Raw genomic sequence first — 14,699 nt, 5'->3', positions numbered from 1 at the left:
CCCAGGTAGACTGCCAGCTCTCGCACCTTCCCTCAAACTAAAACGCAGCCCCTGGGTGGGCCGCAAAAGACGGAAGTATGGCTGTGTTCTCAGAGATGGGAGTCTGAACTCTCAGGGCACCACTGCCAGATCCCCTTCTACCTAAAGTCTCACGGCAGAACACGAAGACCAGGGATCCATTCCCCCAAAAGAGTGTTCCTCCAGATGCTAGACCCAGAAATGCTTGGGAGTGGTTCTGTGGTCAAGTCAAGAAAGTTTGAGAACTCTGCCTGCATCTTCCCCCTGCCACCTTGGGAAACTCGTAGTCACTTATCATGATAAAGTGTGCACCCACTTCTGCTGGCACCGCGATAGCGTCTCTCCATGGGTTAGAAACTGCCAGTGGGGCCTGCTGAAAGTGAAGAGCGGAAGGAAGGAGTTCTAAGCTCCCCAAACTCCTTCCATACCATCTGACTTAAAGGCCATGTGCATTTGTGTTATTTATCCAAAGAAGTAAAAGTTTTCAACAAATGAAGGCCCTGAAAAGCCCTGCAATAAAGAAACTGGTTTAACTTTATAAATCCTAGTGTTCTTTCCCAAACTTAATTAACCATTTTTTGTTTTGTTTTGGAGATCACCAGTTTACATGGGGGGAAATGCTTTGGAAGTACTGGATTCTAGTGCAAATTCCTCAGTTCACAGAGGAGGAAGCAGATGCCCAGTAGGGCAAGGAACTTGCCCAAATTCACACAGCGAGGAAGAAATGGGACCAGGCCAGAGCCCAGCCCAGGCCCCTCTGTCTCCTCAGCCAGGCTCTGAGCCCAGGCACACACCAGGCCTTCCTCCCAGTGGCCCCAGGTACCCTCGGCTTCCTGTAATCCTCCTGCCAGCAGCCCTATTCATTGTCAATATTTTTAACTTGGCCAGGATAATGGGATGAAAGTCTTTGAAAATCTTTCTGTGGTTAATTATTTCCTCATCAAGAAGCCTAAGCAGGGCCTGAAGATAAGGCACAGAAACCAAGGGGCCTGCAGGTAAGTAGACGGAGAAGTGATGGGACACTAACCTGAGCAGGGGGTCGCTGGATGCCCAGCAGTCCTGGAGAACCTGCAATTCCCATGGGCACCGTGCTCACATATTCACATGCAGTTATACACACTCACAGGCACACTCACACACACTCACCCACAGAGGGCATCCAGCCAGGTGGGAGACAAGGGGGCACACACCTGCCCTCCCCACAAGGCAGAGCTTCCTTGAGCGTCCACAGCACCGAGGGTGGAAGAGTGCAATTAAACATCACCTCCTCAGGATTTCCCTGGTGGTGCAGTGGTTAAGACTCCATGCTCCCAATGGTGGAGGGGGGGTGGGGGCCGGGTTTGACCCCTGGTCAGGGAACTAGATCCCACGTGCATGCCGCAACTAAGAAGCACACATACCACAACTAAGGAGCCAGCAAGCCATTACTAAGGAGCCCACCTGCTGCAACTAAGACCCAAAGCAACCAAATAAATAAATTAAATAAATATTTTTTTAAAAAATCACCTTATGTCCTCTTGTGGATTCTGCTACATTCATCTCTCTACAGCCACACCAGGAAGGCAGGAACTGAGGCAGGGAGACAGAGGGTCTAGACCTCGCATCAGGGGCCCTGGGTCTTATCCCAGGCTGACTGCCACGAGTGCTGTTCTGGGCCTCAATTTCCTTGTCTGAAAAGGCAGGTGATGAGTAATTCCAGCCACACCTAGAGAGGAAGACTGTCTAGGAGCAGAGAAAGTGCCCTAGGGACTTCAGGGCACATTTGACCTTAGTTATGTCTCCTTGGACAAATTCCTTCCCTTCCCAATTTCTGGACATAATTCCCAATTTCTCCAAATGGACATAATGGTCACCCTATGCAGGGACTGCCTCTGAGCTACAGTTCCTTTATTTGTGAAATGGGCACTGGGCAGTCAGTCCTCTTCCTGCTTCAGAGCAAAGCATGTCCCCATATCGCAAACCAATCCATGTCCCACCACCTCTGACCCTGCTGGTCCAAGCAACTAACCTGCCCACCCACAGGGCGCTGGACTACAGTGTGCTCTGCAGCCAGAGGGATGGCTTTAAAAACAGTTAATACCCTCCAGAGGTTTCCCGCCAAACGGGAATATAAAGCAAGTTGCCCCCCAGACCCTGCCAGCTGCCCCGCCCCAGCTCCTCCCACTGCCCCCCTCACTCACCAGCCTCATTCTGTTCCTGGAACCGGTCAGCTCTTCTCACCTCAGTGCTTTCATTCAGCCTGTTCCCTCTGCCTGAAACGGTTGTCCCTCAGCTCCTGGCATGGAGGGCTCCTTCTAGCTATTCAAGTCTCAGATCAAAGGTCACCTCCCTTGGGACTTCCTCGGCAGTCTAGTGGTTAGGACTTCGCCTTCCAGTGCAGGGGCTGCGGGTTCAATCTCTGGTTGGGGAGCTGGGATCCCACATGCCTCGCGGCCAAAAATCCGAGACATGAAACAGAAGCAATATTGTAACAAATTCGATTAAAACTTTTAAATTGGTCCACATCAAAAAAAAAAAATCTTAAAAAAAAAATTGGGCTTCACTGGTGGTGCAGTGGTTAAGAATCCACCTGCCAATGCAAGGGACACGGGTTGGAGCTCTGGTCCAGGAAAATCCCACATGCTGCGGAGCAACTAAGCCCGTGCGCCACCACTACTGAGCCTGTGCTCTAGAGCCCGTGAGCCACAACTACTGAAACCTTCACACTCTAGGGCCCGTGTGCCGCAACTACTGAGCCCACGTGCTGCAACTACTGAAGCCCGCATACCTAGAGTCCGTGCTCGGCAACAAAGAGAAGCCACTGCAATGAGAAGCCCGCGCACCACAACGAAGAGTAGCCTCCGCTCACCGCAACTAGAGAAAGCCTGTGCGCAGCAACGCAGCTAAGACCCAATGCAGCCAAAAATAAATTAATTGATAAATAAAATTTAGTTGTAAAAAAAGTCACCTCCCGTGGGACAGGAGCATCCGCACAGGCAGAGCTCCCCCTGCACGGTTCCCATGCACGCCCTCAAGCCACTCTGTGCTGTTTTCTCCATTATCAGACACTTCCCCATTCTTCGATTACTTTACCTGTTTGTTGCCTGCTTCTGCTCCAAGAACAGAAATGTCTTAGTCAACAGGAGTGGGCTGGAATGTTCCAAGAACAGTGAGGATGAGATGAGGAGTCGGACAGGAGAGGAGATTGGAGAAGGCAGGAGGATAGGGGAAAGGATACAGAGCAGAAGGCCATACAGGTTACTGTCAAGACTCTGGCTTTCCCTTTTATCAGTAGTAATACTGGGGGCCCTTGAGCAACACAGGTTTGAACGGCACAGGTCCACTTATTTGCGGATTTTTTTCAGTAAATATGTACTACGGTATCATCCTTGGTTGGTTGAATCCAAGGATGCGAAACCTGGGATACGGAGGGCCAGCTGCAAAGTTATAAGAGGATTTTCAACTACACGGGGGTTGGCGTCCCTAACCCCCATATTGTTCAAGGATCAACTGTACCAGATTATTATTGTCTCCCCCAAACCAGCCTCAAGGCCCACAGAGGCGGGCATCTACTTTTTCGTTCACCCCTTCAGGGAGGCCCCCAACACTGGCACCTTCTCTGTTCCTCTTAGGCGGCCTCTGATTGCATCCCAGGAATCAGAGCCTTGATTTCTCTCTCCTCTAGATTTCTCTCGCCTCCCCGACCCCAGCCCCCAGGCTGATCTCACCTTGTCTGGCCATCTCTTCACCAAGAGCAGGGCCTGGGTCCCATAGGTGCATATGTGACAGCACCCAGCATGGGACCTGGCACACAGTAGGTGTTCAGTAAGAGACTGGGGAATGGACCTGGCACTGGGGAGAATTCCTTTCGATGGGATGCACGACACCAGAACCAGACCGCCCCAGGGTTCAAATCCCAGTATAACGCTCGCTTGTGGCCCTGGGCAAGTCACAATTTAAGTTTTCTCTACCCTTCATCTGACGGGCCTAAATGCGCATGGTCAATTGAATTCATCTAACAACGTCTCTTTCTGTCCCACTGCCCAGTGTCCCCCTAGGGCCACTCTGTGCAGTAGGCCAGGGGGGACCTGCTTCCCTGGGACCTGTTCCACGGAGATGGGGAAGGAAGGAGGAGGCTGGGGAGTCTTCTGTGGCCAATCGCAGGAGTCTAGGCCAGAAGGGCCTTTAGGACTATCACCTTTCATTAGCTGGGAAAAGGAAGGAAATCCTACCATTTGCAACACCATGGATGGACCTGGAGGGCATCACGCTGAGTGAAATAAGTCAGACAGGGAACACAAGTACCGTATGATCTCACTTATATGTGGAATCCGAAATAACCAAACTCATCGAAACAGAACAGATTGGTGGTTGCCAGGGATGGGGGCTGGGGGCATGGGAAATGGGTGAAGGGAGTCAAAATGTACGAGCTTCTAGTTACAAGGTAAGTGCTGGGGATGTCATATGCAGCAGGGTGATTATAGTTAACAATACTGTATTGTGTATTTGAAAATTGCTGAGACAGTAGATCTTTAAAGTTCTCATGGCAAGAAGAAAACAATTTGTAGCTATGTGAGGTGATGGATGTGAACTAAACATATCTTGGTAATCCTTCACAATATATACATGTATCAAATCATTGTGCTGTACACCTTCAACTAATGCAGCATTGTATATCAATTATATCCGAATGACACTGGGGAAATAAGAGTACCATTTTACAGAAATTGGGGCAACTGAGGCCCGAGGCTTTGGTGGCCTGGGTGAGTCCTGGGTTCCCCAAAGCAGGAACAGCTGGGCACCCTCCAGCGTCACGGGACTGAGCTAGAGACTCCACAGGGGTCAGGAGGAGAATGGGTGGCCGCGTCCCCCCTTCTCTTTCCCCCATGACCACCTTCAGCAGCCTCGGCAGCAGCAGAGCAGAAAGGCGACTCACCCTCATTCCAGTTCAGATCAATTATGGAGAGATTTGTGCCTGTCTGACCTTGGGCTCCCAGGGGCTGGGAGCTGGGCTGGGCTCCTCCTGAGAGAAGATGGAGACCCCAAGGGGGACACACCTGAGGGACACACCCGAGGCTGCCATGGGAACATGAGCCGCCTGCCAGCTCTCCAGGGAGTGCATCCACGAGAAGGCAGCCACTCAGGAACGTTGCCTGGGGGCCCTGAATTCCACAGAAAAGCCGGCAGAGTTGCCTGGGCTGAGTCAGTAGGAAAGGGCGGGCCAGGGGACCTGCCAGCTCTGAGTCACTGGGGCCCCACTGGCTTGCGTGCCTTCCTCTGCCGCCTGCCAGGACCAAACGCAGGATCCTACAGACCCAGGTTCAAAGTCCAGCCCAGACACTTCAGTGAGGTCATGACCCTGGGCAGTGGAGACAATAATGGTTGTATGTCATTAAATGAATGGCTTTATGGAACGTGCTTGGCACAGAGTTGGCACTCAATAACAACAATAGCCAACAGTTTTGAGCACTTGTATATGGGACATATTATGTACAAACAGTTTCCAAAATTAGCTCCTTAAAATCTTAACAGGGACTTCCCTGATGACGCAGTGGTTAAGAATCCGCCTGCCAGTGCAGGGGACACGGGTTCGAGCCCTGGTTCTGGAAGACCCCACATGCCGCAGAGCAGCTAAGCCCGTGCGCCACAACTACTGAGCCTGAGCACTAGAGCCCGCGAGCCACAACTACTGAGCCCACGAGCCACAACTACTGAAGCCTGCGTGCCTAGAGCCCGTGCTCTGCAACAAGAGAAGCCACCGCAGTGAGAAGCCCGCGCACTGCAACGAAGAGTAGCCCCCGCTCGCTGCAACTAGAGAAAGCCCGCGAGCAGCAACAAGGACCCAACATAGCCAAAAATAAATAGAATAAAATAAATAAATTTATTTTTTTTTAAAAATCTTAACAAACAGCTAGACATGTGGAGTCACATGGGTGATGTTGTTGGTGCTGTGCTGAGCATGGAGGGGAGAAATCTGCCCCCCCCTTCCGTGTGACCCTCCTTTCCCCCTCCCCCAGGTCCACCTACCAGCACAGTTCCCTGCACAGTCTCCCTGCACGGCCCTGTTTGGTGCCCTGGGTCAACCACTTTAGGTTAAGTTGCTCGCAGTGGTAAGAAGAGGGAGTCCTCTGCCCAGGGGCATCAAAAACTAGGGCTGAGGAAGAGGCAAGAGAAGGAAGGGCAGTTCAGGCAGAAGGAATAGCCAGTACAAAGGCCCAGAAGCAGGAAATCTCACATTCTGCTCCCAAAGGGCCCCTCGTTTCCCTCACCTGCTGGGACTTGCACCTTTCTGAGCCATCGGTGCTGCTCACCGTAGGCCCCGTGACTCAGACACCAGCCCAGGGCGGGGAGGTGAGCTGTGGGGCGGTCCTGCCGGCAGGCTGGTGAATAATCATCCCACTGGCGTAGAACTCAGACCCAGGCAGGGCGCTGAACTCCTCCGTCTCACACAAGCCCAGGGGGCAGGGCCTGTTGATATCCCAGGCGGGGTGAGGAAGCCAAGGCTCGGGTAAGACCACAGACAGAGTTGCCTGTCCCAACCAGGAACTTGCTGACTCAACACGCTCTTGGGAGAATGAGCAACCTCAGTGTGGACAAGAAAACCCGGTTTACATCCCACTCTGCCTCTCATTTGTTACCAGACTTTGGGGAGCCAGAACCTCCTTTCTTGGCCTCATTTTCTACCATCTGTGCAGTGGGGGTGGCCTGATGAAATGAACCTGCAGCATGGCGCAGGCTCTGGAGCCAGACTGCCTGCATTTAAACCCCTCTCGGTGCCTCAGTCTCTCTATCTGTAAAATGGGGAGGAGAATAGTACCTATCGGATAGGGCAGTTCTGAGGATGAAATAAGTTAGTATACGTCAAGTGCCCTGCACATAGTAGGCTTTCAGGATAGTGATGGCTGTTGCAATCCATGAGGGCTCTATCTGCTGGGAAGATTCTGCCTGCCTCCCTCCTCCCCCATGTCCACACTCATCCTCTCCCAAGTCCTGGCACACTTGGACCCCACAGAAGCCTCTGCGCTGGTCCCATGTCTGGCTGGAAGGCTTTTCCCTCCCCTTTTCCTGTAACTGGCTCCTCCAGGTCCTTTGATTCTGGCTCACATGACCCTTCCTCAGAGAGGTTCCTTTGTCCACTCTGTGGAAAGGAGGTCATCCGCCACCACTGTGTGCTCTCATGAAGATCTGTCAACTCTTTGATGTATCTGTCCACTTCCATCCTCCATAGAATGTAAGGCCCTGAGGACAAAGGTGGCGTCCACCTCCTTCATCACTGAATCCCTAGTGCCTAACTCTGTACCTGGCACACAGCTGGTATTCCAGAGATATGGGCAGGATGAATGAATGAATGATCTATATTAGGTTTCAATGCATCTTACACACTGAGGAAACTCCCAGAGCTCCAAGATGATAGGACCCCGAGGCACCGGAACATTCTGCGTACTTTCCATAGATCAATCCCTTTAATCCTCACAACAGACCTGGGAAGTAGCCACGATTACTACCCCATTTTATAGATGAGGACACTAAGGTTCCAGTTAAGTACCTTGCCCAAGGGCACCCAGCTGGGAAGTGGGAGCTCTGAAATTTGAACCCACGCCCAGTCTGGTCCTGGAGTCAGCTTGTTTTGTTTTGTTTTGTTAATAGACTTTATTTTTTTAGAGCAGTTTTAAGTTCACAGCAAAATTGAGTGGAAGGCACAGACACTTCCCATATAACCTCTGCCCCAGCACAGGCGTAGCCTCCCTCATTGTCACCATCCCCCACCATCAGCTTGCTTATAAACACTTGCTTATAAACTGTCCAACATTGCAAACAGGAGGGCTTCCTGGAAGAGGCAGGGCAGAAGCTGTGTCTGGAAGCGGGGAGCGGATGCCTGCACCACAGACAGGGAGCTGGTGCGTGCAGTAGGGAACTGAGTGCACCCAGATGTGACTGGATGAGTGGCAGAGGGAGGGCCTGGAGAAAGCCCTGGGGAATAAAGTTAACGGATGTTCCACTTACCTAATGGCGTGTATCAATCCACCCCAAAACGCAGCACACAACGACAACCACCACTTATGTAGCTCGTGGATCTGCACTTGGGCGGCTCGTCTCTGCTCACATGGCGTCAGTGGGGATCAAAGAGCATCTAGAGGCTGAGAGCTGGGGCTCACTCTATCTTTTAGCGGTCTCACTGCATGGTCTCTAAGCATCACGGCCTCAGGGCAGCCGGCTTCCAACATGGCATGTACAAAGAGAGCCAGAGGACTCCATCGCCCTTTATGACCTGGCCTTGCACGTCAGCCAGTGTCACTTCTGTCACATGCTATTGGTCAAAACAGTCACAGGCTCGCCCAGGTTGGGGGTGGCCACGGGAGCATGGGCTGTACCTCTTGATGGAGGAGGGGCAAAGTTCTGCAAGAGCATGTGTGGGGTGATAAATACTGTGCTAGACAGTTTTGAAAATGCATTCTGTCACAGCAGGTGACTGGGGCTGGATCAACGTGTCAGCCAAGGAGCCTGCTCTGTGCATGGCAGACGCAGCTCTAAGTCCTGGGTCAAGTGACCGTATGCCTCAGACCTTTTTTTAAAGCTTGTAAAAAAGGTTTACTTAGGTATAAAACACAATGAAGTGCACAGATCTTTTTTTTTCTAATTTTATTTATTTTTGGCTGCATTGGGTCTTCTTTTTTATTTTTGCGGTACGCGGGCCTCTCACTGCTGTGGCCTCTCCCGTTGCGGAGCACAGGCTCCGGACGCGCAGGCTCAGCGCCCATGGCTCACAGGACCAGCCACTCCGCGGCACGTGGGATCCTCCCGGACCGGGGCACAAACCCACGTCCCCTGCATCGGCAGGCGGACTCTCAACCACTGCGCCACCAGGGAAGCCTCTGCATTGGGTCTTCATTGCTGCGTGCGGGCTTTCTCCAGTTGCGGTGAGTGGGGGCTACTCTTCATTGCGGTGCGCGGGCTTCTCATTATGGTGGCTTCTCTTGTTGCGGAGCACGGGCTCTAGGCGCACGGGCTTCAGTAGTTGCAGCACTTGGGCTCAGTAGTTGTGGCGCACGGGCTTCGCGGCATGTGGGATCTTCCCGGACCAGGGCTTGAACCCGTGTCTCCTGCGTTGGCAGGCAGATCCTTAACCGCTGCGCCACCTGGGAAGTCCAAGTGTACAGATCTTAAGTGGGAGCTCAGTGGATTTTGACCAATGTCTGCACCCAGGTGACCACCACCCAGATCAAGACACTGACCATTTCCAGTACCCAGTCAAGACCTCCTCCAGAGGCAACTACTCTTCTGTCCTCTGTCGCCATGGATTAGTTTCACCTATTTTTGTTCTTCATAGAAATGGAATCATCCAGCATGTGCTCCTTGGTCTCTGGAGTCTTTCATTCACCACGTCAGTGAGGTTCTTCCACGTAGGTATGTATATCTGTAGACTGTTGTGTATTTGTAGATTATCCAGTCTTGTTCCTGAATAGCATTCTGTTTTGTGGATATACTGTTTAATGGGCATCTGGGTAGTTCCTGTTTAGGGGCTATTACAAATACTGCTGCTATGGGAATTCCCTGGTGGCCCAGTGGTTAGGACTCCATGCTTCCACTGCAGGAGGCACGGGTTCGATCCCTAGTCCGGGAACTAAGATCCCACATGCTATGCAGCGTGGCCAAAAAAAAAATACTGCTGCTCTGAATATTCATGTGCACGTCCCCTAGTAAACAGTTTGTGCATCTCTATTGGATTCACACCCAAGAGTCGGCTTGCTTGGTCATGGGGTCAGCATATGGTCAGCCTCAGTATATCTACCAAGCAGTCTTGCCACGTGCTGGACCATTTTCCACTCCCACCGGCGGTGTGTGAGCAATCCACACACTCACCAACACTCAATGTGGGCGGTTTCATTTTACTCAATCTATTGAAGGTAAAGTGGAAACCAGTGTTCTGAATGAAATCTCACTACGAGCCACCGTTTCTAAGACAGATCAGAGGCGAGATGAAGTGAAAGCAATTACTGTGTACAAGGGGGAGCCTACAGAAGCCCCTTGCTATGGTTTTAGTTGGTTTTGATTTATTTTCTATTGTTAAATTAAAACATAAAGCATATACGAGCCCTTCTTGGAAAAACTGTGAAGCCCTTCCTGCTGGACGGCAAGCAGCTAAGAGGTGACTGTAAATAAAGGAACTCAAAAATGGAGGAGCTGAGGTGAGTATGGAATCCACTTCGGTAGAGAATTAAAACTAAACAAGCAAAGAAGTTATGGCGAAAAAGCAGAATTTAAATGCTATAAACTCCAGCAAAGCAAAAAGAATATGAACAATAATAACTGGGAAGTGGGTAGGAGGGAAAGTGGAAGAAAATGTAAAGGAGTGAATTTATCTTTTATTTCAAAGAGGTGATACAGGATGACTAAATTCAAACACGTAGTTTTTAAAAAATGACTCCAAATATTTCAAGTGAAAGTGAAGATTGTCAGACTAGATAAAAATAACAAACCCAACTCTACGCTACTTACAAGAGATATGATTTAAATATAAGAACACAGGGACCTCCCTGGTGGCAGAGTGGTTAAGTATCCACCTCCCAATGCAAGGGACAAGGATTCAAGCCCTAGTCCGGGAAGATCCCACATGCTGCAGAGCAACTAAGCCCGTGCGTCACAACTACTGAGCCCACATGCTGCAACTACTGAAGCCCGTGCGCCTTGAGCCCGTGCTCTGCAACAAGAGAAACGACCGCAAATGAGAAGCCCTCACACTGCAACGAAGAGTAGCCCCCCTCGCCACAACTAGAGAAAGCCGGCGTGCAGCAACAAAGATCCAACACAGCCAAAAATGAATAAATAAATAAATACATATAAGAACACAGAATGCATGAAAACAAAGTGTAGAAAGAGATATACCACACAAACAATAACCAAAACAATTTGCTGTAGCTGTCCCAGTGTTACAGAGTAGACTTGAAGATAAGAAGCAGTACTAGAAATAAAGGGGACATTTCAATCAGGAAGATATCATAATCTCAAATTTGTATGTACCCAATAGCAGTGGTTCAAAATACAAGCAAAACTTAATGGAACTAATAGGAGGAAGAAACACATCTGTAGTCATGGTAGGAGACTTTAACAAACATCTCTCAACAATGTATGTGAATTTAGCAAAGTCACTAGAAATGGGGTCAGTATACAAAATCAACTATATTTCTCTCCTTTGGCCACAAATATAAAACAACATTTTAAAACAGAAACTATTAAACTCCTGGAAGATAATATAAGAGAAAATTTAGATGACCTTGAGCTTGGTGATGACTTTTTCAATACAATGCCAAAGGCGTGAGCCACGAAAGAAATCATTGATAAGCTGGACTTCATTAAAATTGAAAACTTGTAACAGACACTGTCAAAAGAATCAGAAGGGCTTCCCTGGTGGCGCAGTGGTTGAGAGTCCGCCTGCCGATGCAGGGGATGCGGGTTCGTGCCCCGGTCCGGGAAGATCCCACATGCCCGCGGAGCGGCTGCGCCCGTGAGCCATGGCCGCTGAGCCTGCGCGTCCGGAGCCTGTGCTCTGCAACGGGAGAGGCCACAACAGTGAGAGGCCCCACCTACCGCAAAAAAAAAAAAAAAATCAACTTCCTAGGAAGAAATCAAACAAGAGATGTGCAAGACCTCTACACTGAAAATTACTAAATAATTACATGTGTTAATAATTAGGAGAATGAAATAAAGACCACAGTGAGGTCCCATTTCACACCCAGGAGGACAGCTATAATCAAAATTACAAACAATAACAAGTGATGGCCAGGAGGTGGAGAAATTAGAACCCTCTCACACTGCTGGTAGGAATGTAAAATGGTGCCGCTCCTTTGGATAACGGTTTAGCAGCTCCTCAAAAAGTTAAATATTGTGGTACCCTATGACCCAGCAATTTCACTCCTAGCTATAAAATACCCAAGAGAATTGAAAATATATGCCCACACAAAAATGTACACATGATGTTCACAGCAGCGTTATTCATAATAGCCCCAAGGCGGAAACAACCCAAATGTCCATCAACCGATGGGTTGATGAACAAATGATGTATAGCCTGACAATGGAATAGTATTCAGCCATAAAAAGGAAGAAAGTGCTGATACATGCTCCAACGTGGAGGAAACTTGAAAATACGATGCTAAATAAAAGAAGCTAAACACAAAAGGTCACATGTTTTATGATTCCATTTACATTAAAAGTCCAGAATAAGCATGTCCATAGAGACAGAAAGTAGCTAGTGGTTGCCAAGGGCTGGGGGGAAGGGCACAAAGGGGATGACTGCCAATGATATGGAGTTTCTTTGGGGAGTGATAAAAAATATTCTGGAATTAGATAGTGGTGATGATTGTACTACTTTGTAAATATACTAAAAAAAAAAAACCACTAAATTGTACACCTTATTTATTTATTTATATTTTCTTTTGCCGTGCCCCGCGGCTTGTGGGATCCTAGTTCCCCAACCAGGGATTGAACCCAGGCCCTCGGCAGTGACAGTGCAGAGTCCCAACCACTGGATCACCAGGAAATTCTCTGTACACTTCAAATGAGTGAATTTTATGGTATGTGAATTATATCTCAATTTTTAAATTTTTAAATAACATAATGTGAAATTAAATAAGATCTAAATAAACTGAGGGCTATATCATTTTCATGGACTAGAAGCCTCAATATTATAAACAAATCAGTTCTTCTCAAATTACTCTACAGATGCAATGCAATCCCAATTCAAAATCCCAGAAGTGGGACTTCCCTGGCGGTCCAGTGGTCAAGACCCCGCACTCCCAATGGAGGGGGCACGGGTTTGATCCCTGGTTGGGGAACTAGGATCCTGCATGCCACACTGAGCGGCCAAAAAAAATCTCCCTCTGCCTTCCTCTTACAAGGATGCATGTGATTGTATTTAGGACCCAACTAGATAACCCAGGATAATCTTCCTATTTCAAGACCTTTAACTTAATCACTCTGCAAACACTGTGTCATATAAGGTAACAGTTCCAGGAATTAGGGGGTGCGCATCTTGGGGAGCCCAGCCTAACATAACCCCTACCTCACACCATAAACAGAAATAAATTCCAGACCTAAATGTGAAAGAGTAAAATAATAAAGACTCAGAAGAAAGCATAAGAGAACATCTTCACAACCTTGAAACATGCAAAGTTTTCTTAAACAATAAACAAAGGAGCTAATCATTTTTTAATGGGTTGTATTAAAATTAAGAACTCTCTTCAACAAAAAAATGCATTTCAAAGAGTTAAAAGGCAACCCACAAAATGGGAGAGGATATTTGTAATGTATATATGCAGCAAAAAAGTTCTGTTTGAAATATACATAGAACTCCTACAAATCAATACGTAAAACACCCAATATAAAAAGACACCAGAGGCGCAGTGGTTGAGAGTCCGCCTACCGATGCGGGGGATGCGGGTTCGTGCCCCGGTCTGGGAGGATCCCACGTGCTGCGGAGCGGCTGGACCCGTGAGCCGCGGCCGCTGAGCCTGCGCCTCCGGAGCCTGTGCTCCGCAACGGGAGAGGCCGCGACAGTGGGAGGCCCGCGTACCGCCAAAAAAATAAATAAATAAAGACACCAGAATAGAAAAGTAAGCAAAAGACTTGAACAGATCAAAGAGGATACCCAAATGGCCAATAAATACATGAAAAGGTGTTCAATTTCATTAGTAATCACAGAAATGCAACTTAAAACCACAGTGCAATAGCACTATACACCTACCAGAATGGCTAAAATGAAAAAGAAGATATCAAGGGTGAGTGAGGATACGGAGTAATCAGAACTGGTGGGAACGCCAATTGTTACCATCACTTTAGAAAACTTTTTGGCAGCTTCTACTGAAACAGAACATACATACACCTTTGACCCAGCAATACTGCCTCTAGGTATAGATCCAACACGTTCACCGAAAGACACATACCATGCTAGAATATTCATAGCAACACTATTTGTAATGGGCAAAACCTGGAAACTATCCAAATGTCCATTAATAGTAGAACGCATAAAATAAAGTGTGGTATAGTCACACATTTGAGCATTACACAACCATGCGGTTAAATAACGTACAACCACAGGCAACAACATGGCTGGATCCCACAAACAGAACGTTGAGTGAAAGGAGCTGCAGACAAACAAGGACATGATGCCATTTACACAGAGAACAAAACCGTCAAAATCTGAGCGGTCAGGATAGTGGTTCCTTTTGCAGGGAGTTGGAAGTGGGCACAGAGTGGGCTCATGGGGAGCTAGTTGTGTTCATGTCTTTTGTGTGTGTGTGTTCATATCTTTATCTGGGTGCTGGCTACGTGTTGTGTTCACCTTGCATACATTTATGATGTAGATGTAGATATAGAAATAGATATATAGATATATGTTGTATTTCAATAGAAAATTGTACTCCCCAAAGTAAATTTTATATATATATATAGTAATCATATGGATTAAATGCAAAAATGTCATTAAGTGACAAGAGCAAATGCAGAATGTATATTAATGGGGGGGTGTGAATATACATGCATTGGTGTGTGTATATACTTATGTGTGTGTGTGTGTGTGTGTATATATATATATATATATATATATATATATATATATATATGCATATGCAGAGATCATTCCTGGAAGAATGTGGAAGAAACTGCCCTAGCTTATCGCCTTTCAGAGGGGAACTGGAAGTAAGTATATA

The sequence above is a fragment of the Tursiops truncatus genome, chromosome 11 (genome assembly GCF_011762595.2).
Source record: "Tursiops truncatus isolate mTurTru1 chromosome 11, mTurTru1.mat.Y, whole genome shotgun sequence".
NCBI classification, from domain to species: Eukaryota; Metazoa; Chordata; class Mammalia; order Artiodactyla; family Delphinidae; genus Tursiops; species Tursiops truncatus.
This window is presented reverse-complemented; position numbering follows the sequence as displayed.